Genomic DNA, 27214 nt, shown 5'->3' with positions numbered 1-27214 from the left:
GCGCCGAGCCGAGCCGAGCCTCCTGCAGGCTTCCGGCTCTCCTGCGTTACAGATTCATCACACGCAAAAGGCTAAAAGCGGCTGGCTGGCTGCCTTGCCGGGCTCCAAATTGCGTCCAATTGTTTTCTTCTGATATTGTTTGCGTTCTGCTTGTTTGCTGAAATCACATCACATCACATCAGGCTGCTGATGAGAGGGCCGAGCAGCGTCATTTTCCGCACAAAGTGAGGTGATGGAGGACACCAATCATATCTAAACATTATTCGAATACAGCTGAGGAGTCATATTTCCATATCATCTATATTCCTGTCCTACTATTCAGGAAAATGGACAGACAGCTGTGGGAGCTGCTTCGACAAAATCCTCTTGTCAATTTTCTTCAGCTCTTGCACTAAATGCCTTCAATCAGTGGGGACTTAGCTGACATAAGCCCCCTCTTAAGACCATCGCTATCACGTCGTAAATATAGAATCCATCAATACTAGTCCAAAACATTATATAACACCCTCTGGAGCGCTTCAGAATTCAATATGTATCTAATGTCAAAAACAAAACATTTTGAATAGTGATACTCACCGGAGATGCTAATCATTGTTCATTTGTGCGGATTGCCACAGATATCATTTGCAAGTTGAACTTGGTTATCACAAGTATTGCTCTAACCAACTAAAGAGGGGTTGTAAAAATGCTCAAGTCCAGGGCAGGCGCTCTGGCCTTATGAGGATTGCTGATTGCTTCAAGAAGCAGTCCCATTGTTAATCTGTCACCTCAACCAGTACCGGGGTTGTAAAACCTTTGAATTTTTCATTATAGTTTGTTATTTAGGTTTGACTTTTTTTTTTTAATTCAGTTTGTTTGAATTAGGTTTTAGAGTCGGTGTTATTTTTATTATTTTGTAATGCTTCATTTTAGTTGAGTTATTAGTTTTAGTGTAAGTTTTATTTATAGAGTTTCTCAAGTACAAGAGTTTTTTTTTTTCATTTATTTTTCCTCAAAGGTCTCGTAGTATTGTGTAATAAGGTAAAACAAACTACAAACAACTGACTTTGGTTCTTTGGTAACTACAGATGTACAGCAATACCAAAATACATTTAAAATGAGTCCAAATGTAAGCCAATTATGATTGCAAGAAGTGACTTTATCTGTGCTGCTATAGCTCGACAGTTAAAACAAAACAAAAACAGGGGAACTTATCAGCACAAAGGTCAATTAGCCAAGTTTCCTGTAACAAAAGGTAATGAAATCACTGGTTGATGAGTTGGCCTAATTACCCATATGGACGAAGAGCACCTATTCTCACCTGCGCTGAATCACACCCATTCGCTCAGTGTGTGGGGAAATAAAGTGATCTCCACTTTTTCTTTTTTTGTTTTTTTTTGTTAAATGGTTCACCAGAGTAGTCAGGGCAGCATTTGAGCAGGTGTGTGTGTGTGTGTGTTCAGGCGTAGATTGGGGGGGAAATCCAATCTTGTCGATAGACCCATTCTCAACGCTTTGTGTCCATCAAGGAGGTTCCCATGGAGACCACATCCTCTAAAATAAAACCAGTGAATACGCCATATTTTGGGTCATAAATGCATATGAAAACAAGACTTCTATTTGTGCCAACACAGATCCTAATGTCTCTGTCGCTATGGTTCACTCATGAGAGCAAAATCCTATCAATTTATAGTGCACTCATTGCAAATGTGTTTTTCTCTGACCATCTGGCTGTCCAAACTATCTTTTACCATGCCAAATTACATGAAAAAAAATTACATTCTCAAAATCAAATGGTAAAGACAAAGTAGTTCCAAGCCTCACTATAGAAACATTGTAATGTCACCACCTGACCAATGTATGTGAAAGTAATTGAATTATGAAGTATACTGGGTATAATAAACATTAATATATAAACATTAATATGATAAGTCTAGTCATTTGGTAAGACTTTCTTCAGGAGTTTCAGGTTTCCAACCAAAATGTTGCCAATACCCACTTTTGTATTCTAATATTCTCCGTTTTGACCAATGAATGCAGGCTTGCTGGGCGCTTTAGAGATATGAACATGCGTGTAGACGCGTACGATTAAGCATGTACTGCTGAGTTTGCGAGTAGTATTTATTGTTTTAACCTCTTCCAATGATCTCATTTTGTCAGGTCTCCTCCAGGGAGAGTTGATGTTCAACACTGCCTCCGCGTGGCCAAAAAGTGCAGCTGCGAGCGCTCAGACAGCCTCTGGATGTCTTGCAGCGAGGGAGGCAGCTTCCTCCCATCCCGGAGCTCCGTTTTGCGCCACAGCCACCGCGTAGTCCAGCCCTCCGGCTCTCCGGGATCACATTTTGGAAGACTTGAAGCTCGTTCTCCTGACGCAAAATCTGCTGTGGTGCGCTTGGATAAAAAACAAAAAAGCTGCAGGGGGAAAGACACCACTGCTGGACACCAAGTAAGACCATTTTGTTTTGTTATGTCGCATATTTTAGTAGGATTTTCCAGTTTATACTGTCCAAATGATGATAATGGGCATTCCTGCCCAATGCTGTGACTGTGCTTGCGCAAGGTGCATGCCGAGTGGGAAAGGGGGGCTCAACACCAAACTGCGCTTCAAATCCCCGATAATTAGTGACTTTTCCATTTAAAGAGATGCTAGTCATCAGAGTGATGCTGCAACTGGGTGATGCTGCATCCATCCAACTTTATGTATGCAGTACTCTAACATGCGGATGTTTTCATTTTAGGTTCCATTCATCTGTTTTAGTATCACTCTCAGCCTCCTCGCAACATTTTCAACAATAGAAGCCTGATGAGATTCATCGTATTGATTGTGTCTGAACGAGGCTGCAGAGAGTGATATGGGAAACCGATTTGGGGCACATTTTATAAGCATAACAATCTCGGCATTTCGGCATGCAGGATAGACGGTCCATATTGATATTTCAGATTGATAACTAAGCAGTCTGGGGATGCAATTTTAAATATCGTCCTTGAAGTCTAATAAGATGCAACAGGTAAGCGTGGGCAGCATTGTTGAGCTGCTGTTTTGTACTTTTGCCTCACAGTTCACAGGTTCAGGGTTTGGATTTTATTTGTGGTGTTTGAGTAAAAAAACAAAACCAAAAAAAAAGGCTGAATACTATCCAGTGAAATCCCAACCAAACCAATTAACATTATCATTTGTGATTGTAGCAGGACCAAATGTGGAAAAGTTCAAGGGCTATGAACACTTTAACAAGCCACGCTATATAAACAATTGGAGGATGCCCAGATGGATAGATAGATTGCGGACGTGTATTCCAGAAAGCTCTTAATTGCATGACCAGGCGCGCCGATTTATTTTCTTATCTATATCTATATCTTTTGATCATGTACCCAGTTCTACTCTCATATGCAGTTGATACAATACACATCGAATAAGCAGAAGAAACTAAATCGGGGCAGTCAGCGATGCTGTGGGAAGCATTTTGCCGCCGTGATTGGACTCCTGTCAAAGGGACCCAGAGGGACAAGTTCCTTCGTCCCCCGGGCTCCAGCCAGCCTTCGATGCTAGCCCCCATCATCACTTTGGACCCCGCCCGTCCTCTTGGTCCATGCTCATCCCTGCGTTCCCTTGGGAGAACCACTTCCCGCGGCCCCTCTGCTTCTAGTTGCGTTTGACTGCGATCAATGGCGGTTGAAGACGGTTCATTCATGCGAGCGTCCGATTGAATTAGCGCCGCAGATGAGGCTTTAAACCGTCTTGGGGGAGAGCGACGGCGCCATCGATTTGACAACGGAGCAATTTTGAAAAGTGACTTAACGTCGCTGACTCTAAGTAGCGCCTCAAGGAATTCCATCTCCAAATGAATATGTGAACATTGCTTTGTTGTCTGCATGCATTATTCTGACTTGAATAGTAGCTAACCCAGAAATCTACTTGTGGATGCCATTCAAAGGAATCGAAACTCACCCCACTGTAGTGAAAGCATGGGAGCGATGTAGTAACTCAGCCAGCCAACCAACAGGGAGAATCTGCAATCATGAGCGGGGAATTATTCCTTGCCACGGCTGCGTGACACTGATGCCGTGTGAAGTTGCTTTTAGAGGAATGAACTTGTCATGACGGGTAGTTTGCCGGCTCCTTAAACAGCCCGATGGTGTGAGTGAGTGAGTGAGTGAGTGGCAGTGGGCAAAAATGAAAACTGGGACGTTCCGAATTTGTTGAGATTGTCTTTCATTCTTCCACAGTGGACGGCAACATTTCAGTTTTATTTTCATATCGCAACTACTGTAGTCTTGAACTACTCCTTTGACGACCCGTTGTTTGAACTCACCCATTTTCATGCTAGCAAAAGTACAGTAAAATGATGGTTGAAAATCCACGATATGCCTAAACCCGCTATTGGCACAAATAATGGCAGAATATGTCCGACGGGCAGCCGCAAGCCAAGAGTGCCACTGGGGGCGTGTCAGTGTAGTAGTTATGCATGTATCTTTCTGAATTCAATACATTTTGTGTGATTTATTATTATTGTTATTTTTGAATCTAGAAAGGCCCATCCTACATTTTCACGTTTGTTGCGCTTGGTTAGCTCCTCAAGCGGATCTCCATCTTCTTGTAAGGGTTTTGGTCCCATGACTGCTGTTTTAACTGAAATCAGCAAGGCTTTGATGAACAATCTCGCCACATCAGCCCGCATGCTGAACAACGCCACTGCCGCGACCGGATGCTCGGCAGCGCCGCTGTAATCCCTTCAATTGATGCAAAACGCCTGCTCCGATGGGACTCGAGTCGAGTGAAAGCTTGAAGCAGGAAAAAGGAAAAAAAAAATACAACGCATCCATGAGGGATAATTGCAAATCTTTCCGTAATGTGCCACAAGACTGAAGGGCCATCACTTTGAGCGCGGCGGGATGGTGCGTAAGAAAAGTAGCGATATCCTCCGGCTCATCCATCACCTCTCTCATCTTTGACACCCGAGTGTTTTAAAGACGGTGGTGCATTTTCCTGCTAGCCTTTAAGAAGCCAGTCACAGCGAATAAATGCCACGCTAGCGAGAAGGAGTCACACGAGGAGTCTCCATGTATACTTCAAAGGCATGATTTGCAAATTCAATAAAGATGGAATGGGAACCTCCTTCTTCCCCTTGCATGCAAAACAACCCTCCCATTGTGACTCTCTCGTTTTAATTAAGAACCGGCCTCACCATTTGGCGTTTTTGCCGAGACTCGCCCCCCTGGGCTTGGTGGAGCAAATTCCGCCACGCCGCATCACAAGCCGTCACATGCTCGGCGAGAACATCAAGTCCTGATTTAGTTTCCCGTTGGTTGACAATTGGGCTCTCAAGGGCTGGGGAGAGTTCACTGGTCTTATGGCAACTTTCAGATTGACCGCAAATGCCAAAACACTCCAGTGAATGATCAAACTGTCATCTGGCACGATAGAAATACACAGGAGGACTCAAAATCATCCACAAATTTGGGAAAGTTAGAGCAATGCGAACCTCCGCCAATTCGGTTCGGCACCGGCCTCACATGGCCTATTGTGAATCTGTTGGAAAGAGACAATGGACTGGTTATGATGCATTTGCACGGGGAACATTTTGTAGCCTCAAACCAGAAAAGTTGATGACGCCAAGAGAAGACACGGCTCTTTTCCCCGCTTTCATCAACATACGTAAGCACAGCATCGAGCGTGCTATCAAAGGGGCGCCGGCTTATTGCGAAGGGGCTTCGCTGTGGGCGAAAGGGCTCGCATAAATCGCCAGGTTCTGAGGGTTACCAGAGTTCATTTCACTTCAGGGAGGCCGCATGCAGATTTCCACTCGTTGAGTAGAAGATTCCTTTTTATTTTTGGGAGCATAATGGCGTTGTATGGTTAATGTTACAGCCTTATTCCAGAATTAAATGAATGAATAACCCGCCCCCCCCCAAATTCTGAACAACATGCCACAAAAAACCCCAAACCATTTGAATGACTGCTTGACTAAAGGCACCGCTAGACTTTAGCTGGTGACTTAATGTGCTTTTATCATCCCCCCCCCCCCCCCCCCCCCCCATATTCATGCTTATGTAAGGGTTGATCCATGTTACATTCTGACGAAAAGGGCTTTACAAAAGCTATTGGCTGACAATCAAGGCATCTCTTCAGTGGCTGCGTCGCGTCAGTCGCCCCACGAGAGTGCTGACTAACTGCCTGAGTCAGCGCCGCGACCGTCAATACTTATGAGCCGGCAAAACAAACATGCGCCGCGGAGCCATTAATCCTTTTTCTGCACGCCACAATAGCGCCAAAGCTTTAAAATACACAAATGTATCTGGATCCCTACGCAGTGCAGCAAAATGGAGGGAGCAAATTTCAGCTATTTTGATTCTAGCATGCCACTGACATTTTGTTAAGACACTTGGGAACTCTTTTAAATGAGTTTAAAAAAAAAAAAGCACATTATTTCCTTTCAATAAAGTGATAGAATAAAAGCATTAGCTTGATGACTCATGCTTTAATATTAGATACGATCTACAGGATTACAGTAAGAGTACAAAAGAGTATTTTTTAACTGGAGATGCCATAACAACGTTGACCTGATAAAGCTCTCATTGCGCCACAACTTGGCCGATATATTTGGGACCTGTTTTATAGGCGAAAATAAAACAAAATGTCCTTGGGATAATGGTGTAAAACGTTTCTTCTGGGTTGTATAGTAGTGAGGGCATTTTGATGCTTGTTGTGTCATTTGTCCAACAGCGCCTTTGTGTTGTACGCAGTCAACCAAATGTGATCCCTCGCAGCTAAGGCCGCCGGCGTTTTGTCCTCCCGCGGTGAAATGAAGCATGGCGTTTGTGAGTGAGTGGGATATCAGGCGCCCAAGCTAGGATGGGATATAGTTATTGATTATTACCGTAAGCTCTGCTATTATTAATAATGCCTCAGTGTGATATTATCTGGTGGCGGGAGCAAAAACTCAAGTTTTTATATCCGAAAGGAAATTGTTGTCCCTTTTGTCCCCCACTCCAGGGCGAGTCTGCGTTTTTGGATTCAATCTTTACACAAAGTATGAGAAACAGTCGCAGGCTGCCAGATAATTGTATTCTTTCGGGTGCCAGCGTGTTACGTTGAGAAGCTCGTGGTGCAATTGGCGGATGCCTGATTTGCTAGCGATTTGCTTATTTTACCTGTAATTTCATATTGGTGCCGGATTGTTTTGTTGAACAACTTTTATGGCACATTGACAGTATCATCAGCAATTGGAGGGTGCCTGGTTGGATACACCGGCCATGTCTATGACATTGCACATCACATAGTTAAAGTGAAATCTGATTATCTTGTGAAACAACTTTGATGGAATTCATACACAGCAATTATTTACCCACACGCATGTTGTATGTATGATAAATTACATATTGGTGCCGGATTGTTTTGTTGAATGGCTTGTATGGAAAAACAATTGGAGGATGCCTAGTGCAATCACGCATTTTTCTAGTTGGCCTGGGTTATGTGTATCGATCGCAAAATCCAAGATTGGCTGCAAATGTAGCACATGACCTTCACCGCCACCTGCTCTCCTGGATTTCATCCCTATGTTCCTTGTACACCATGCGCTACTGCGTTTAGCCCATGCAGGTGGGACGTTTTATTCATTGGTATCGATGTCTCTGATCCCAACGGGGGGGCGTTGAAAAAGGCAGGAGGAAGGCATGATCAGCGGGTCAAGCCGCTGAGCCCAAACATGCCGTTTTTTGATCGGCGGGCCCAAAAGGCCTTGTCAAGGGCATGGCTCGTTCTCTGAGCTTTTATTGAAGGCGGCAGAGCAACAACAGGGTGTTTGTGCTCCTTTGATGCATAATGTATTAAAGGTTAGTTGCCGCCTCCTTGTCCACCTTTCATGTACAGTTCAATTTTTCATTGATGGCATTTAACCGGGGTACATGAGCTAGGCCCAAGGGCTTAATGAGGACTTCTCATTATTTGTGACCTTTACACGTAACGTACGTATATCTCCACGCTTACAATATACAGCACCTGTCTAAGTTCTCGTTCCGATGCAAGAGTCGTGTTTCCGATTGCTCTGTTGACTGTTACCATTTAATATTATTGAAAAAAAGTCTTTCTTAAGATAAGGGCCTCCCAAAACAATAAGCACCTTAGATCTAAAAGACACTCAGGTTTGGGAAATTTGAGGAAATGCATTTTATGTATTATATTTTGAACCATTGAATGAAGATTATTATACAAATGGGTTTTTACATATAAATGCCTTCAATCATAAAAGAAGCCTGGTGCTGTCTGCAGTGGGCCAACCCCTGGCCGCCATGATTGAAAAGTCTTACATTATACATTAGAAGGAATGAATTTGAACGACAGATGTCCCACCAACCGAGCCGTCTCGTGTGGCGCTTGTTGAAATCATGGAGAGTGTCAACAAAACATTGTCTCTTTTTTTTTTTTTTTTTTTTTTAATCAACTGCTTGCTGTGTTGTTGGTTAATTTGAATTTTTTTGGTTTGAGAAAAACGTTGTTGTAAACAGACACAACATATACGCATCTGCTCCCATCACGTACGACGTCCCTGCTGCGACGCAAGCTTGAAGACTTGGCATGTGATGTTTACCGCATGTTTTTTGCCACTTAAACGCGTGACCCTTGAGTATTGACCGGTTCAATATATATTTGCACTCTCACCCCCTGTTAAGCGCCCCACTGCTTTAGGAAATGCTTGTAAAGCTTCCTGAGCTAATGTGTAGCGATTTTCCAATGAAAAAGAAACCGAGTAATGGTGACATCATTACCTGTCAAAGCCAAATGACGCCGTAGCTCACTTAGTGGCTTTCACAGCTCGGTGTGCATCGATTTTATAAAAAAAAAATAAAAATAAATAAATAAACCTCCGTAATCCAATTTTACTCAGTTACGTGAAATTTGGTGGGCATGTCTCTGATTAGTAGAACCATCAAAGAGTCTCCAAAAGTCACGTCCTAAAAGACACTCAAAGCCAACCATTTTGGTTTGAAGCTTATTTCCAGAGATCTTTGGTCTTGCTCAGAAGGTCGTCCTGAAATTTTGACACGGCGGCCCTGTCTAAAGGCAAGGCAAGGCAAGCAGTCTTATTTATATAGCACATTTCATACACAAGGCAACTCAATGTGCTAAAGCCAATGAGAAGCACGGAATTGAATTGGCAAGACAATTAAGGGCGGAGCCAAGGTTGGCAGTGGCAGCGCATGGAGCCCTCAAGCTAAATGAAGTGAACCCCCCGCCCCACCCAGAAAACTGCATGGCTTGTATTTTCCCTCGGGGAGGCACCGGTTCATCGCCGATTTGCCAAATAACACTAGGCAAGTATTGCGTAGATCCGTGTATGTGGCGCATGCAGCTTACACATCTCCAAACACGAAAACCTCCCATTGCTTCCGCATCAAAGCTAGACTCTTTGTGTGAGTTGCTTATCAGAATCTGACACTGTTAACTAATGCTAACAGAGTCTGACAGCCAAACTATGGCCATTGTTTGAACGAGGCTTTGGAGCTTCACCTAGGCTGGTTCAAAGTTGTGGGCGGAGAAACTGTGCTTAGGGGCAGTTATTGTGTAAATTAGCCCCGTTGCTGCTTGACAGTGGGACAGAAATTCAGAAGATTTTTAATTTCACATTTGATGGCTAGCTTTCGAGGGACTCCAGAGAATTATTACATATCATTATATATATTATATTTCACAATGTCGAGACTCTTTGTGTTGTGCAACCGTTGTGCTTCTTTGGGATCAATGGATGACTCCGATGCTTTTAGCCACGCGGCAGACGCACAAGGTGACATAACAGCCGCAGAGCTCGTTACGCCGCCATGTCGCCAGACGTCTCGCGGGATGTCAACTAAAGCCAATCACTTGGCAGTGGTGCTGCGGGCCCGTAAAATTCTGCAGCCCGAGATAATACCCTGTAATTGCATCGAGGAGCTCTGACAAAAAGCAGGATTGATTGTTTCTATGGTCCATTTTGCATAAACCATTGAGGATTTGTTTCATTTGACTGGATACGTCCCTGTAGTCGTGTTTTCCCCCCATACAAAGTCACTACTAACGTCGGAGCAACAGTTAGCATATTAAAGCAAACGTGCCTTGCTCAGATGCCACCGGTCGCCAGCTTGGCAAGCCATCTCCATTCAGTTCCATTCCCACTCATTCCATTCTCTCCCAAGGACATTTCCCCGTCCTTTGCGGCCCTTCACTTAACATATGACTAATGTCTTACACCGCAGGAGAGTGTTTGATGGATTCCTCAACGTGCCGGCGCTGAGATTGGAGGCTTTTGTGTCATCCGCAGACTGCGCCGCAGGAGCCGAGACACCGAAAATCAAATCTACAGCCCGCCTCGCGTGTATCTGATTCCAGTGCACATTTTTAGACTGCTGACATCTCTCTTATATAGCTCAAATCCCTCGAAGAGCATAGATGCTCAGATTTCCACCTAAAAGTGCCCGTAGTAACCCAATCGGCCTTTTACTTGCACCAGAAGTAAACAATACATCATAATATGACCTTAGAATAACTTATGGCTTCAAAATCATTTCATGGCACACACATTTAATGGCTTGTGGTGTGGATAAGAGAGACCCTTAATAGTTTGATTTAGGAGTCTTTATACAGCTGTGGAAAAAAAGACCTTAAAAAAAACACTGAAACTTTTTGGGTACAGAAATAGAAGCCCAAACAAAACAAAAAAATGCAGGCTGACTGATAGTGCCTAGAACTTCAGATTGGTTTCTTTTTTTTTTTTTCTTCTTTTTATTTCCCCCTGGAATGCACCCATAATGTTCCTTGCTGACCACAGAGTCACAAGTGTCACGCGCTCGAACTGCCACTTCCTGCCACTGGTGGCATTGTAACCTCCATGCCAAGAGGCCTGAAGGCTGCCCGCTGCTCCCAACGCCCAGTCTGCCATGTGCCCATTTGTGAGCCCATTTGGCCCATCTGTGAGAGGGACTCTTGGCGTGATCAAAACCAGAGACTGCTGCATACAGTAGGTGACAGCACGACCAGGTGTTGCCTCCCTGTGCACATGCAGGTGGAAAAGGGCAACTCTCTGACGTGTGTTCGTATATGCCCACGGCTGTGTCTTTGAACAAGGGCACATCCCCTGCCAAAGAAGGGGAATCATTCGCCTAGCACATGCTGGGTACAGACTGAAATGAAAAAAGACAGAGGGATGAACAAGAGCTGGCGAGGAAAAAAGCTTGCAGTCATTGTCATCCTGTTTCTGGGAATGGATCTACAGGGGGATGTCCTTAAGATGACACACATTTAATGCATTGGTTATTAGCGCTCATGACCAGTGGAGACTTTCCTCCCTCCGCCCTCCAGTTCACTCTGAGACCTTGGGGAAAAAAAAAAAAATGTACTCATGGTCTGCAATGCAAAAGGAGCCCAGATATTCAGCCAAATAATCCAACTTGTGCTCGTAATGCGAGTGTCAATATGAAAATGATGATGCGTAAGGAGTGATCAAGCAGCCTTCCAGTTGTTTTGGGCAGAAAATCGAAAAGATCAACCAAAAGTTGTGCAGCCTTTAGGTGCTAAGAGGTTTCAAAAAACTGCTTGAACGGACAGTGCGGGTGGTGGTATGCATGGTGAGCAGAAAGCCAAGATAGTGTTTTATAGGTAAACATGGAAAAGGGAATAAGGCTTAATTTCATGTTATGCACCAGAGGTTCGTGTGTAGTATTAACTATAGGCAGGTATAGAAGAAATTCCCATTTAATTCTGACTTTTGACCGTTCTGTTTGTGAGGGGCGCTTGGTAGCGGGGTGCACCATCTCTATCGGGTTGTTGAAGGCGGGGAGGGGCACGGCTTCAAAAAGCCGTTTTTAAGGTGCACAAACATCAAGCGTATCGGGAAATCCTTTTTGTTTTTTGTACTGAAGAAAGGGGATTTTGGGGTGAATACATTTGACGGACCACTAGGAGCCTTTTGATGTCCTTCCCATATTGGAGAACACATGATATGGACCAAAGTCCAAGGTGATTCAAGCTCCTTGTGATGTATTGTTTTTAAGTTCTGAGGTGGTAAAAGACCTCATTACCTTGGTTTTGCCCTTATCATCCACACGACCAATCGGAAAAGCTTTCGGTTTCTCGAATAAATGTCAGGGCAGAAAATTAGACTTTGGACTCTGGTCTGTCTGATAGGGAAAAGGTCAAAGGAGACAATTGAGTCTGAATTTCTGCTGAATAATGAGACAAAGTTAGGAGGCTTTAGTAAGTTCTTGAGTGGCAACGTGAAAAGTTATCAAGGAGGCACAAAGTCTTTGCTCGTCTCCTCCTCCAGCGTCAGCTCAGCGGCCGTGACACGCAGAGCTCATCGAGCGTTGCCGATGATTTACGCCACGTCGCCGTTCTTTTGACGGATAGCCACATTACTGCCAGACGTGTCACACGAGACAAATGACGACGGTAAATGGATGAGGCTTTGGCTGTTGTCACGTGTGCAAAAGCGGGAGATTGTCTCTCAGGGATGTGATTCCATGGTTGGGAGTTGTATTCGTAAGCCACCGTGTCACAGCAGCTGTAGAGGAGAGAAGAAAAAAAAAAAAGACGGGCTAAATTGCATTTCCTCCACACTGTACACTTTTTAATACCAGAAATTAGATTTAAACACAGCGGGGGTGGAATTGTATTTGCAGGCAGGCAGGCAGGCAGGCAGGCAGGCAGGCAGGCACAATTTGTTGATGATGCAGTCAGTGGAGCGTTGAAACCTGCTTAGATGGTCGCTTCAACCCTCTCCTTGTCACCAAGCGTTTACATCATCAGGACGTCCTCTGCCAAGGACACTTGCACGCCGATGATGTGTGTGCGCTCATCAAGAGAAGCCGCGTTTGATCACTTCATTTGAGGAGATGAAACCTCAAATGGCAGCACAGTGGACAAGCGTCAGTACGCCTGCTTCCGATTTCTGAGCTTTGGGCTTTCAGTCTGTGCTTCAGCCTTGCTACCTGGAGTCTGCATGCCAGGCACTTGTGTCTTTTTCTTCCCCCATCCATCCATCCATCCATGATGTATACTGCTGATCCTGTTCAGGGTCGCTGGCTGCGTGCCAACATCCTGTATAATGGGGACTGCTATAGAGGGGCTCATAGAAATGAGCCTAGATGTTAGGGTAACCATAAACCTTCAATTAGCTGCTACTTTAACGCAAATGGAGCAGCAATACATACACACAAAGCATCCAGGAACACTCACAGGCATACTGTAGATAGGCATCATAAGCAGGTGCCTGAACCACTTCATCTGGCTCCTTTCAACAAGGAGGAGCAGCGACTTCACTCTGAGGGAATGCATTTCGACTCTTCAACTGGTCGTTGCTGGAAGATTGCGCCTTAATGAAGCCAATAGAACCTGCCCAAGTCCAGGCATAATACAGAGGCCACCAAACAATATGAACCTGGAAATTCGACAAAGGGACCCTGGCCGAATCCATTGTGGGCAAGCGCTGTATAAATTCAAGTGAATCGAATTAAGTGGATTCGATTCGATTCAAGTGGAAACCCCTTTTTTCACGAGTGGCGCTATAATGAACAACATGGCTCTCATCCAACCTTTCATCAACAGTGATTGAAAAGCCAGCAGTTGACGGTGCACTTGCTGATCCAACCTCATTACTCATGTTCAACATACCCGCGGCTTCTCGCTCGATGCGCCGGGCATCACAGGCGGCGTTGAACTCTGACCCCCTGAAAACACCCACACATGACTCGGGTTGCTCATCGACAGCACGCCCGCCCGCGAGGTCACCGCTCGCAAGGTCGGAGGTCATTAATCAGATACGTGCAGGAGACTGGCGGGATCATCAGCGGGGACCTCCTGCTGGGAGCAATGCTGGTTTTCCAATTGACCGTGCGCCTCGCGTGTGTTTGTGGACGCATTTGTGGAGCGTCCGAGTAGAGCGAGGGAGCAAAGTCAGATGGCAGCTGCAGGAGGGATTTCCAGCAAAAAACACACAAAGCAGCACGTCCGTCCCTGAGTGGAGACTTTGTCAGCGCTTTTCAGAGTCTCTTCAGCTGTTCTCTTTAATGCTTAGTGAAGGGTTGTGGGTGACATTGGCACAAACGACCCCTGTTACAGAGGTCTCAAATGGTGTCACAAAAAGGTCAAGGGTGATTGTGTATCCATACGGTTCGCAAATTGAAGTTACAGATCATCAAGCGGTCCAGTCCATGAATGTTAGCCATTGTTTGGACTAACCTGTGGGCTCCAACACTCTGCTCATTTTTCTGGTCGTGAAAAAGTTGACAGTCCTCAAACCACAATCCTTTGTTTGTGTCTGGATTAAATGCTATGCGAATAAAGCAGCAAAAAGCCTTTGCTGGCTTGGCTCACGTGTGCCACGAGAACGACGGGATGGGCTCTTGCCAAGCAGCATCAATAGCGCGCTGGTTTGCTCATAGATTGGTCTCATTGCACTGCAACTCTCTGGAAAACGTGGGGACAGCGGCTTTGACCCTACACAACCCTCCAGTTGTTGATTTTTGTCAGTAGGGCGTCAAAATATGTTGGAATTGTAGCTTCAGACAATATTTTCCAAACCTTGTCGTTGCCGCGGTGACTGCGGATCACCAACTTTAGTGCTGTACAGTGGAACCGTGAAAGCAGTGGTTCTCAAAGGGTGGAATGTGTACCCCTCGTCAAGTGGAATGTAGGCTCCCTCTAGTGGTATGTGAAGAATTATCGATTTTACTCATTCAAATATGATTCAAACTGTGCATTGTGTGGCAGTGGTCTTGCTCCTTTAGAGCATTTTTGTTTTCATTTCGATTTTGGCAAACAAGCTGAAATTCTCCAGTAGTTGATCGCTTTTTGCAGTTCATGCTGACCCTAACAAGTGGGTTGCCAATGTGGGTTTTATGCTCAAAGTTTTGTGTGGCTAAAGGACATTTGGGATAGTTGGCCAAAAGAAAAAAAAAGTTGATTGCCAATGCATGAGCAAGCATGACCTTTATGCATTAAAGGATGACAGTTTAACCTGTTGAATTGCTCTTCCCCGTTCAGACGCATGGCATATTTGAATCCATGTTTTCAAAGGTTCGTGTTGTCTTTTGGCACATTTCCTCTCCTATAACTTTCCAGAATATAAATGTCAAGATTCTATTCTTGTACCTTTTTCTGTTAGTTTTGCACTGCTGCAGATTGTTTGAAAAAAAAAAAAAAGGGTGCTAATTGGATTGTCATTTGATCACACAGCGGGAACGGCAGTACATTTCGGCAAGAAAAGCTTTCTTTTCTCCTCCTCATTCCCTCTTCTTAGCCTGGCGAGATTTTACCCGCTGTGCAGACTGTAGCTTAAACTCTAATCTGGGAAAAAAAGAGCAGATATCTTCGACTTTGTGGTTGTTCGCCGCAACATCAGACCACTTTAAGCCATGGAGAAGACGCCGCCGTTGCATCCTGGGCCGTATGTCATCTTTTACTGCCGCCTGGAGGGCAGCGCCATCCCTGCCTCCACCCCTTTTCCGTCTCTCTTGTCAGTCGGGTCAGCAGAGGGCAAAAAACACAGAGGGGGTGGTAGCTAGCAACATTAATGCCCCCCGGGATGCAGCTTGAGCTGCTGTAAAAGGCTCTGTTCAAAGGCAGGGAAAGAGTTTGCGTTTGCAAAGATGATCTACAGTCAGTGTAAAATGTGATCAATTGTCAACATGTCTGTAATTGGAGAAACAACACGATAATGCAATTTTCATGTGAATGAACTAAAACATTAAACTGCTGGAGAATTTGAGACTCGGAATGGCGATTGCTGTTGCGAGGGTGAGGAAAATGAGGAAAATAGTTCACAGCAAGTTCTGAATGAGCTGAACAGTTTGAGTTTGGTATGGGAAAGACATTTTTTTTTTTTTTTTTTTTTAGGATATCCGCTTCCAATCGGGGGCTCATTTCACTTCAACTCCATAGTGGGGGTTTATGTGGAACTCAACTGGATCACACTGAATGGTGTTTCTGATATTTTGGTTCCATGGCACAAGCAAATCTAATGAGCGTTATTATCCATGACTGTTTCTGTGTTGGATCTCTAGATGTAAGAATTGGTCGAGTGACAATATGTGGAATTAGTCTCAAGTCTTAGTGTGTTGTGGGCACCCCAACTCTGAGCATCATCAGGAAAGGATGGATTTTGTGACGCCGGTCAGCGAGTCATAAAGCAGCCGGCTTCGTGGTCGGGGCTGGGCAAAGGTTCTTGAGAAATGAGCGATTACAAGGTGTGGCATGCGGGGGTGACGTGTGTAATATCTGCTTCCCCACAGGGGCTGTTATCGGATTCTCCTCATATCCTGGGAGATTAAGTTTAGAGCGCACGGCTGAAAACACAACCGCTTCAGGCGAAAATAATCTCGCTCGCCTAACTGGAAAGTGTTGATATCAAACATTGTCAGTGTCGAACCCCCAACATTAATAACAACACTTCTGAATGGATTTTTGTCTTAATTTCTTTTTAACGGTCATAATGCATGATGTCATCTACCTCAATGGCTTTTTTATTTTATTTTATTTTTTGCTGATGTATCCTCCTACAGCCACTGATCAAAGAGCACGGTAGAGTGTTCACAATTTGTATTGATTTATGATCCCTGAACTGAACATTTTCCGTCTTGAAACACATTCTTATTCTTTGGCTTTTTAACTCTTTTTTTTTTTTTTTTATTTTATTTTTTTTTTTTTAGCGCGTGCTTTGTTTTTGCACGACCCTGATTGTGCGGCACTTTGATCGTCCGTCATTTGAAATAGCGCGCTAGCAAAGATCTCAACTACATTGCATCCTTTGCTGTCCTTACCAAGATAGACCTTCAGACCGACATGGCACATTTTCAGTCCTCGGGAACTAAAATAAAAATGTAAACCATGAAAGATCAAAGTAGCAGTGATGCGGTCGATCCCCTGGCCGACCGCGAGTGCAATCCGAGAGACTTTGGGACATGCCAAGATGTTGGAAATGTCAACCAGTCCGGGATGTTGGAAGGGAAAAGTGACCAATTAGAAGACATCATTCCTGAGCCAGACAGTAAATCATCCCGAGGACATGGGAGGATGGAGAGACTTTGATGGGCAGGCGATGATAACTTGTTTGATATTAGTGAGCCAAGTCCAGATTTGAGTGGAGATGGACGATTATGCTGTAGAATCATTGGATGGGCGGCCAAAAACTTGGTGGTTGGAGGGATGCAAATGGAAATGGAGTGTGGTCACTTTGCAAAATCAGTGTAGTAGTATCAGTGATGTTTTCATGAAAGTTAGCAACTGTCTTATTGTGAATTTATCCAGCACATGAACTGATGTTAAATTGAGCTTCTGTTATCTAAAATATTTGTCATTTTTTGCATGAGTATTTTTATTCTTTGGCCACCATCTGTATCCAAATATCCACTTTGCAACAAAAACTAATGTTACTGCGGATTATTGGGGAGTTGTGACAGTCTCCACTTTCTATTCAATCGTACGTTTTTAATGTACAACATTATAGAGAAGGACTATTCCATTGGTGGCCTACAGGTCAGATTCACTCTGCAAAAAGCATTTCACCGGGCCGCCAAAGATCACCCAAATAACCGAAATTATTCAATATAACCAGTGAATCTTTGTTTCTATGTACTGTATATAAAAACATCAGAATTGGCATCTGCCTCAAAAAATCCATATTGGTCGGGCCCCAAATGACAAAAAAAAAAGGTACTCGTCCGGAAATATTTGTTACAGATTTTTGCGGTTACTTCCTTTTTCAATGGGCATTTGAATTTAACCCCTTTCTTTCTCGTTTTATACCAGGAGCCACCTGGAAGCACGGCAGCTTTCCAACTCGTTGAAATCCCTGGTTTTCTCTCGTTTAGTGTATGTACAATTTCACCTTGGCTACGTTTTTTTGCAGCCCCAGTCGTGTTTGAAGAGCTAGAGCAGTTGAATAATCCATTAAAATGTTTCCTCATTAAGTAGGAACATAAGAAATAAGGCCAGTCCATCAATTACAGGGAAACCTGGCCTATTTCGCACAGCTTAAAATACGCATCGCATCCAGTTTTTAGCTCCTCCCTCAGCAGAGAAACAACTAAAAAATTGCATTTTTTTTTTTTTAATCCCCGTTGGACACTTGTTTTAAACAGAATACACGCAAACAAGACACATGACAAATGACTTCGTCGCACATGCGAGAGTTTACACAGCCAAGCTTCTCCATATGGAATAAAGGGGCCACAATAAACAGGCAGCAATAGACACACTAGACATGATTAATGGATAACAGTGAACAGGATCCCTCTGCAAATCCTGCAGGCGGCGAGGAAACTTTAAATATCTTGTCTGGGAACAAACTGTACGGCGCACACCGAAGCTCCCGCTGTGTGAGGATGAATTGATGGGAAACGACTCATTTTGCATGTCTTTGTTGCAGTCTGACAATGAGGCGCTGGCTGAAAAATATACCAAGTATGTACTCATCCAATCTAACTTGGAGGTACTTGCCTCTATGAGTAATGGAAGGCAGATGTCAGATAAGTGCAACAGAGTCTACATTGGACAATTGACCGTTGCTTTTGGAACCCGGCGGGAGACGTTGCTTCATTTCAGTTGACAGGCATGGAATTGTACCGGTCGGTATACATGAATTTGCGGAGCTTCTATTTTGCGGCCGTGCTAACCACGCAACTCTGGAGATGTTGGGATTGGAGCGCAGGAATATTTAACTGCAATAACTCCAAGGTTGGCGATTTGCGACCTTGCCTCTTTCAAATTCAGATACCCCGAAACACATTCACAACAAGAATATTTCCAAACATTTTGCAATATTCAACAATCATGGAAGTGCAGTAAGCATTTGGAAGGTCTTGTGGAGTACTATCTCACCCTTGGCATCATGGTACATGGCCATGATCGCAGATGAGCACGGCTTATCTCTTGGTTTGGGACTCGTCTACCGTAGCGTCGCTTTGCTCGAATGTGCTCTGTGGGGGTTCTCTTGCCCGTCGTGATGGGTCATTTGTTGGCCAAAGAAGAAGCGCCACCCACTACTGTGTTGCAAAAGTCTGCCGTCTGAAAAATGCATGAGCTATCAGCACGGCGTAGAAGCAAGTGAACACATGCATTTTGAATACAAATGCTGGCAGAGGAGCACTTAGCAGACCACCCAAGGCTATTAGAGGTGTTCTATAGGACGTGCTGATCATGCTAAATACTAGTGCTCGCTGTGATTATGTGTACAAGTACTGATTTAACTCCTTCCGTAAATGTACACGCTCTGAAATGTACTCAAGAACAAAGTTAGAAGTAAAGAAACATTTTACCCTCAGTTATATCCAATAAGCAATTTTCTATTTGTGCCTTTGACTGCTTGTCCCGTTCAATAAATTGCTGAAAGTGCGTTGGCAACGGCGGCTCTCCTTGCCCCCATGCGAGGGCATGAGACGACTGCCACGAATAATCCGTGATTAATCTGTGCCGATTGTTTAGCGAAGCTGCAAAATGGCAGCAAAGCACTTGAAAGAGAGCCATAAGGCATCCACACCAGGCTTCTAGCGTGTACACCAACCCATGTGTAACCCATGTTACTTAGACAATTGTATGCAGTAGTAAGATTATTCAATGCAAACATTAAGCTACCTTCACATGAGGCTCATCAATAGTATTAGCTAGAGGCTCGCTTAAATGACACACTAGCGCAAACCGATGTGCCACCCTGGTATCGAGTCCACACTCTTGACATTGCTTTTGCTTTGCCGCCAGAATTGCCTGAGTGCGCCACCGTTTTGTTGACATCCTTTGCCGGTGTTCCCAACAGATAAGAGTGTGAGTGCTGTTGTCAACTTCTCCAAACAAATTTGCCATCTTGTAAAACAGACAGTGCCGTACCAAAATCCCATTAGACTGCCGACGCGATGCTGGGAAACATCAAGTAAACAGTTTGAGCCTGGCCTCCACAGCAGTCACGACCACCTCCGCTATACAAATGCCACTTTGCAAATTTGTTTGAGGAAGCCATATCTTCTGCGATGGCGTCTCCCACAAAGCCAAGAGCACATGCAGAGTGAATAAAGATGTTGTTGGGACATCATCTGTCATGGATCCAGTAAGACCCGCAGCTCTGCGAACGCCGCCCCGAGGACCTTCCCGGTGCGGGAAAACAACTTTTTGCCACACGACGCAGGCAGGCGCCGTTGTCCGCTGGTGTGTCCTGCAGCATGCGGGCAATTATCTGGCTCTGTAATCACGGCACTGGCAGCGACATGGAAAACGGCGGATTACGCAGAGACAAAAGGCGAGACACAGCCGCCGTGCAGACACAGACAAAGTTGGACGGGGTTACACAATTAGCTAATTGCCTCCTGCATAGCTAATGCGGGTGGGTCTGCCTATTCCAGGGATTTTTCATTTGTTTCAAGAGGTATTTATAGGCGATGTGCTGATTCGGCGCTAAATCAGTGTTAAGTGTGTTTCTAGTGACTAGAAAATTAGTGTGATTAAAAAGTATGAAAACAGCAGAAATGCTGGTAGCATGAAATGAAAACACAAAGTGGAGGTTCACAGATTATGGGCATAACAATTTGCACGGTTTAATTTTTTTTGCTGTCTTCTATGTGGTCGCAGTTGATTGTTAGCAGCTTGCTTACCATCCCGCTCTATGATCTAATTGGACACGAGGCCTCCAGGGTGAGTGTGCAGCGAGAGGCACCCAGACAGAAACATGACCCAGAACCTTACGGCGGACAGCTCGCAGACAGACTTTTTTTTTTTTTTTTTTCTCCGTGCGCCGTATGAAAGGTTGCGGCGTCTAGACTTGTTTCCATTTCCAAGGGACTGAGGGACTGTCTTTTATTTTCCTCAAGTGGCGAGTGAAGCATCTCCATTGAAGATGAAGGAATGATGTCGCTGCTGTTGTGTGCCTCGTGTCCTAAACGCATAGCAATAGTGATGTTATCCAGCTTCTCTAGTCATGCGTGAACAGCGTTTGCCTGCAACTGCAGTGCAACAACTCATCCCACCGCTCGCTCTGCAGTGATCCCAATGAGCCCAGCACACGACTCACTTGCATTTCTTAGTCACACCATTGTACACCATGTTTTGTTACATTGTGTGGCTTCTTCTGGCGTGTGTACCTTGACCACCAGAGGGCAATATATGTATACTATACATGAAGAAGTGCTCAGTAAGCTGCAGTAATATTAGTCATTTTTTCACAGAGGACAAAGACCCCAGTGTGTATTGTCTGTCTACATGTGTTGCTGCAGAGGCTTCTAACACACCAACATCACTGCTAGTTTTGTAGCTATGGCATTTTGCGTTGTGTGTTAGCATTAAGCTAGCAGAGATTTGTAAGACAGTTATGTGGTTTGCTTGCATACACAACGTGTAATTGGACTTGTTTTGTTTGAAAGTAGACTTCAACTGGAAGTGGCAAAAAAAAAAAATGGCTTGATGCCTCTTTTTTGAACTGCTGCTGGTTGTGAAATTCATTACAAAAATGACTTTCAGGATTATTAATATCATAACCTTGGTGCCGCATCGACTGCTGCTCCAGGCGATGCTGATCACATCTGCTTCCCCAGATGTTGGCTGGTCAATTGTGACCAATCGAAGAACCCCTTTTTCGTGTCTCATCATCTTCTCATCAGGAGCCGAGGGCCGTTTCATTTTGGCCCCCAGCGTCTTGCTGTAGTTCTTCCAAACGAGAGGAGCAAGTCCGTCCTCTGTCACCGCTCTGGCTGCACCCGATCCCCACTGCGCTTTGTTCAAGTTTCGAGTGTAATGAATTGCAGTTTTCTGACAATTCCTTCATAGAGGATGGTTAACTGTTTTAAGTTGAAGAGTATGCCAACGGTTCAATAATTGACAGTAACTTTCTGCATCCTAGCTTCATCACTGCGCTCCTTCCAACTCTCAAAGTTGGCAGCCATCCCCTCAGTCAGACTTTTCATCAGCTCATCCAAAACTTTCCCCCCCCTTCAGTCTCTCCCCGTTTTCTATACCGACTCGTTCCCCCGGGGCTGAAACTCACTGATGGTTCCGCACACCAAGACCAAAGCACCGAGCTGCCAGTCTGCCGAGAAGCAAAGAATAGACGAGAATTACTGAAGAATAGTCCAAGCCCACTTTTATGTGGCCTGTGAAGGATAACGATGAGTAAGGTCAGGCACGTCCAAGGATGCCTCTGCACTGAAAATACAATTTATTTCTAAGAAATCCAGGCCATGGCCGTCAACTAAAAGTGTAGTAGTAAACATCCCTAGCATGAATTGTGAACATTTGATCACATGCGGTCGAGCCGATTTCTGACGTCTCCCATGCATCCCTGAGCAAAAGGACGATTTAATCTCTCACGCCCAGGCTCCATTCAATGCCGAATGTGACCGGAACACCACTAATTGGGAGAATAACTCGACTCTGAGCTTTCCCCGCGACGTTTGAACAGCTCATCCCACCGCCAATTATCGCGACAAACCTGTACAGCGGCCGCATTGCTGATAATACTGCTTAAGTCCATCTTGTGTTCACAGCCTTTCTGGGAATGTCTTATCTGCAAAAGTCTCCCCTGAAAACCTTAAACAGAGCGTTTACTGGGACTCTTCCTGATTCTATTCCACTTTAAAGGCAATGTGTTTACTATTTGGTACAATAGTCCCTCAGAACTCTAGCAATTGGCGAGCGTCTGGCTTTTGCTGTTGTCGGTGACACACACATTTGGTGTCACCTTTGGTCATTTTGATAAAAAGTGATCAAGTTTGCTTTCGCCTTCTCCGCTCCACTGGGAGGACTCTGCTACATTTTTCGGAGTTCCTCTGTTTTGCTAATTGATACCCTGTTCGGTAAAAAGATGGGATAATCCGTTTAGATTTTGCATTTTGAGCACACGAATTGAGACTTTATTGAAATCAAAGACAACTTTATGACTCCGTTTGTATGAGACCTTTTGGGGGCCCATCTCGGCCGAATAGAAAGTCCACCCCTGCTGAAAACATGACTTGTACCATATCCAAATGAATGATGGAGAACAGCCATTTCCATTATAGAAAATTGTAGCAACGCTTTGGAATGGATCCCTGGATCCTTTTCATTGTCAACATTTGTGACTGCGACCAAAATAACATCTGCCTTTGTTGTACTACCAAATCAGACTCGTAAATGTGAGATATCATCCATTGTCTCGCTTACAAATGTGTCGTAAAGGCAAACGAGGAGGAATCATCCCACCGTCTTTTGGCCGGCCGGGCGTGGGATTTAAATACAACGTTTGCACAATTTGAGCATTATGTTTTATGCAATGATCCAACTGAGTTTGAGGTGACTAGGCCAGTTTCAAGTCCAGCGGAGGCGGATTGGCAAGCTGGCAGACGAGCAGCAGCAGCAGCAGGCGTGTTATCAATCGCAAGCTCCATCAATCAGCCACGATAAAGCAACGTGCGCAAAGTTTTAGGTCAAATACCGTAGCGGCCCTCTCTGTTTCTAACTCCAGACATTTAATTGCATTGCGTTTGAGCAGAATGTCATATGTATCCGCCACCTTGTTTTGAGCACTTTGCAGGTGACATAAAATACAGAAAGAACAGCCCCCTCGGGAGAATTTGCAGTGCTTTTCCTTTGCCTGCTGCTTCGTGATTTGCAGTGCGCTTGCTTCCCCTGATAGAAGCTGCAATATTTATGGTTCCGTTTTATTTTTGCAAAACCCAATAAAGCATACCATTGATCGCAGCGGCGATGTGCGCATGTGTCGAGCAGCCTTACGCTGTCATGAACTGATGAGGACATCTGCATGCGGATCAGTAGCAGGGCCTCAGAGCGGCCATTGATTGCCGATGGCGCGCCGCACGTTTACAATGTGATACTCGGGTGTGGGTCGATGTTTACTTGCGGTACGGTCTTGCTATAATTAGCAATTATGGAGACAAAAATGACAGACAAACACGTGGGGGTTGCGAGTGGCTCATGTTGAACGACGTGAAGGGATTTGCGAGTCATTCTGTATCTATCTTTGATTCATGAAAAGCAAAGAGTAAAATTGAGGATATTTTGTAATCTTCAGAAGCAAATAATGGATTTTACAAAACTGGCTTTTTAGTTCAATCATCTACCCAGACCTATTCTTTTGTTATACGAAAACCGATGGCCCTAAAACGAGGATAGACAAACAGAAGACGATAGCATGTATGCTAAAATAGCAGTTTTACTGTTTTACGCTCAAGGAGATTTTTGATCGGAAATGTGAAAAGCCAACTGGTCATGGAGTGGATGGATGGATATTAGCAGTGGTTAACTTGCACTCATATGACATTATTTCTATTTCTATTATTTCCTATGGGATCAATATTTCTTATAGGGAGGAGTTCCAAGACTGCATGTATTCAATACAGACTGAATCTTGATTGGCCGAGACAGACTCAACATTCAAATGTATGTCCCAAGTGGCCTTTTCCAAACACTTTCTATCATCTCTACCGTTCTCCATATGGATTTTCCTGCAACATTCTGAGCGTTGGGTTATATTGCTTGGGAAGATCTGTATTCATGTCACACGGTCGCAATGACCTTGAGATGAAGGCTACGCAATTCTATTAACGTCTCCAAATTACCTGCATGGCAACAAGGCCAGAGTGAATCCTGAACGGAGATGCATAATTGATTTGATCACATGCTCTTTGACTACAGTCTGCTTAAAAGAAAAGCAAAGCACTCGCTGCTTTTTGTCGCCTCGCTCAAGCTGCCAACGCCCAATAAAGTCTCATCCATGTTTCCTGATCATCAATCTGTTCTGACTCAGAAGATTAGTGAGTAGTGTGTGGTCACTTGCGTCGCTCCCATGCCAAGGTGAACTAATCCCAAACAAAGCAGACCGATCATTTCCCCATTCGGACGCTGTTATTGATCTGTGCACAGATTCAATCAAAATGGATTAATTAAGAAAATGCAGTGGGAAGGTCAGTCAAACCAAAGACTCAAAGTTCATTGAACTTCAGATGGAAATGCGGCTTTCTGTAGCTTATTTCAAAGGCAGGGTTTGCCCTTGAGCTAGAAACTTTTTAGAGGATCATTGTGTCATGGGACCGTGGATACTATTGAGGTTCAGGGGCCTTTGGGATGTGGTATGCAGTTATGTTCCAGCAGCTGCAAGGTCCAAGAACTATACGCCAGTGGATCTTTGTGGTGGAAATGCAAAAGCAAGAACTTCTGAACTCCTCTGAACTCGAAACTTTTAGCTGTTTGAGCAGCAGGAACTATTGTCTGCAATAGCGCTTTTGAAAGGTTCCAGGAACCTTTGGTCTGCGCGCTGCAGTCTACTATTTCCAGGAACTGCCGATTAGCAGAACTAGGAACCTTTGTGTGGGCCATTGTGTGTTCAGATGTATCATCTAAATTGAATTCCGTCATCATTTAGCATCGTCACAAGATTTATTCCAGAAACTACAAGGACAACAAAACACCAGCAGTTCCATTCTCAAAATCATTAGCACTGAATACATTGGTGAAAGAAGCCCTCCAGTTTCTACTCAGTCTTACTTATTTCATAATTGTTTCTGGCGCTATAGTTGGTGCATAAAGGCCTTTTCCCCCCAAAAAATGCCATTATGTAACCGCCACAAAGAAGTACAGTAGTTTTGATTGTCCTTTTGCGTCCTACATGGAGATGAATGGCACTGGAATAGTGGCAATATTGTCCAACTGTTACCTGCCAACATACTGAACATTGCTATTATATGATGGATTGATCAATTATGCCACCTCCATATGAGGGCAAGCTGTTTTTACAATGCTGACAAAGGGAGAGAGGGGCATGAAATGTGGAGCTTATGGAAGCTGTGGATCAATAAACCCAATAATTGGAGAACCCAATAATTGATGAAAGCATCATTAACTGAATCATTGAATCAAATTGATAAAGAATTCGAGGCAGCACTTTCTTCCATATTGTCCCCATATAAGCCATTACATCCATTTAATTGGCTCTTTATCAGCCAATTACAGCCATTTGTCAGAGAAGGCGCACCACTCGCTGACTGGCGCCTGTCGGAGTAATTAAAGCCACCCGATTGATTCAGTTAACCTCTTTTTGGGTGGAGGTCCACCGCATTTGGATGTGGACCGGCATACAAACGGCAAGTCTTTGCGTGATCGACACATGAAAAGATTTGGCGGAATGTCGCGATTGCAGCTCACGCAGCTACTCTCCCTTTTTCTCGTCCGACAAACCGCCTGTGACAACCAATCGGCTTCCCCTTTCCCTTCTTTTTTGGCGGAATTGGAAGCAGCGCTAAGGCCGTCACCGGGGAGCCAATTACTATTCCCAACGACTGCCTGGTTTTCATCTATATTTTATACGAGGTACGGCATGAAGGGGCTCTCCCACCAAAAAGATGTCTTCTCATTCGGCCGTCCTTTCAGAGGCAAGCAGGAAGAGCGACTCTTGAACGTCTGCGGCGGGTTTCAGGAGGATGGACCTCATCGTCACCAAAGCGTTATGCGCTCGAGTGGAAACGCGACGAAAGACGTTCGATTTGCCCGGATGTGCAACTTAAGAGCAATAGCCAACCCTCTGCCGGAAGAGGCGCGTGTCAGCAAAATGCTAATGGTCCCCCTTGCTAACAACTACACCACTGGAAAGTGACCATAAACTAGGCAACAAGGCTCACAAGCTGAGTTGAGGTGCCTTATTACGGGAATGATGTGTTGAAAAGGTGCTCTTTCATTATTTAAAGCATTTCCCCTCTTTTGTGCTAGAATGGTGTTTTTTTTTTATGTGGGTGTAAGGAAGGCTGCTGAAACAATTTATTGTGTTTTACACTGCACTATTATTCCTGCAAAAGCACCGTGCTATGAAGCTGTCAAAACCAACAGCATATTATGGTGTACTACTAAAACTGATGCGCTGCGCAGACGAGGCTGTATTTTGTCCTAAAACGATATCATGTTGATAATTAACAGTCAAGTTTACGGTCAAGTAAAAATTAACTGCTAATTGACAGGCATGACTTTTTGCTATGAAACTAAATTCCTGAGGAACTGGATGGTGGCGATAAAGTGAGCCTGTTTGTTTTTTGCATATATGTATTGCATAATTCATACATAATCTTCTATTTATCATAGTTATCATTACAATAATCAAAGTGATTTTGAACGAGTTATATGTACATTTCATTGGCTAAAAGTCCGAGAATTGGATAAAAAAAATGAAAATGACGTCTACCGGCTCTATTGGTAGAAACGCGGTTATGCGCTCCCGGCCTTAATGGGTTAAATCAGGGATGTGGTTGT

General features: G+C 44.4%; 1 protein-coding gene across 2 annotated transcripts in view; it reads left to right on the top strand.

Annotated features, from left to right (window-relative positions):
* The window catches only part of nav3 (neuron navigator 3), a 217769-nt gene that overhangs the window by 19675 nt on the left and 170880 nt on the right, over positions 1 to 27214 (top strand). For both annotated transcript variants that reach the window (XM_086022785.1, XM_086022784.1), the window contains exon 4: positions 2140 to 2425. The gene's annotated coding sequence lies outside the window, so the exon portion shown is untranslated. The remainder of the gene's footprint in view (positions 1 to 2139; positions 2426 to 27214) is intronic.

Source organism: Filicampus tigris, chromosome 22 (assembly GCF_054856515.1).
Source record: "Filicampus tigris isolate MCC_2025a chromosome 22, RoL_Ftig_1.0, whole genome shotgun sequence".
NCBI lineage: Eukaryota > Metazoa > Chordata > Actinopteri > Syngnathiformes > Syngnathidae > Filicampus > Filicampus tigris.
Note: the sequence above shows the minus strand (reverse complement) of the source record. Positions and strands in the feature narration are given on the sequence as shown.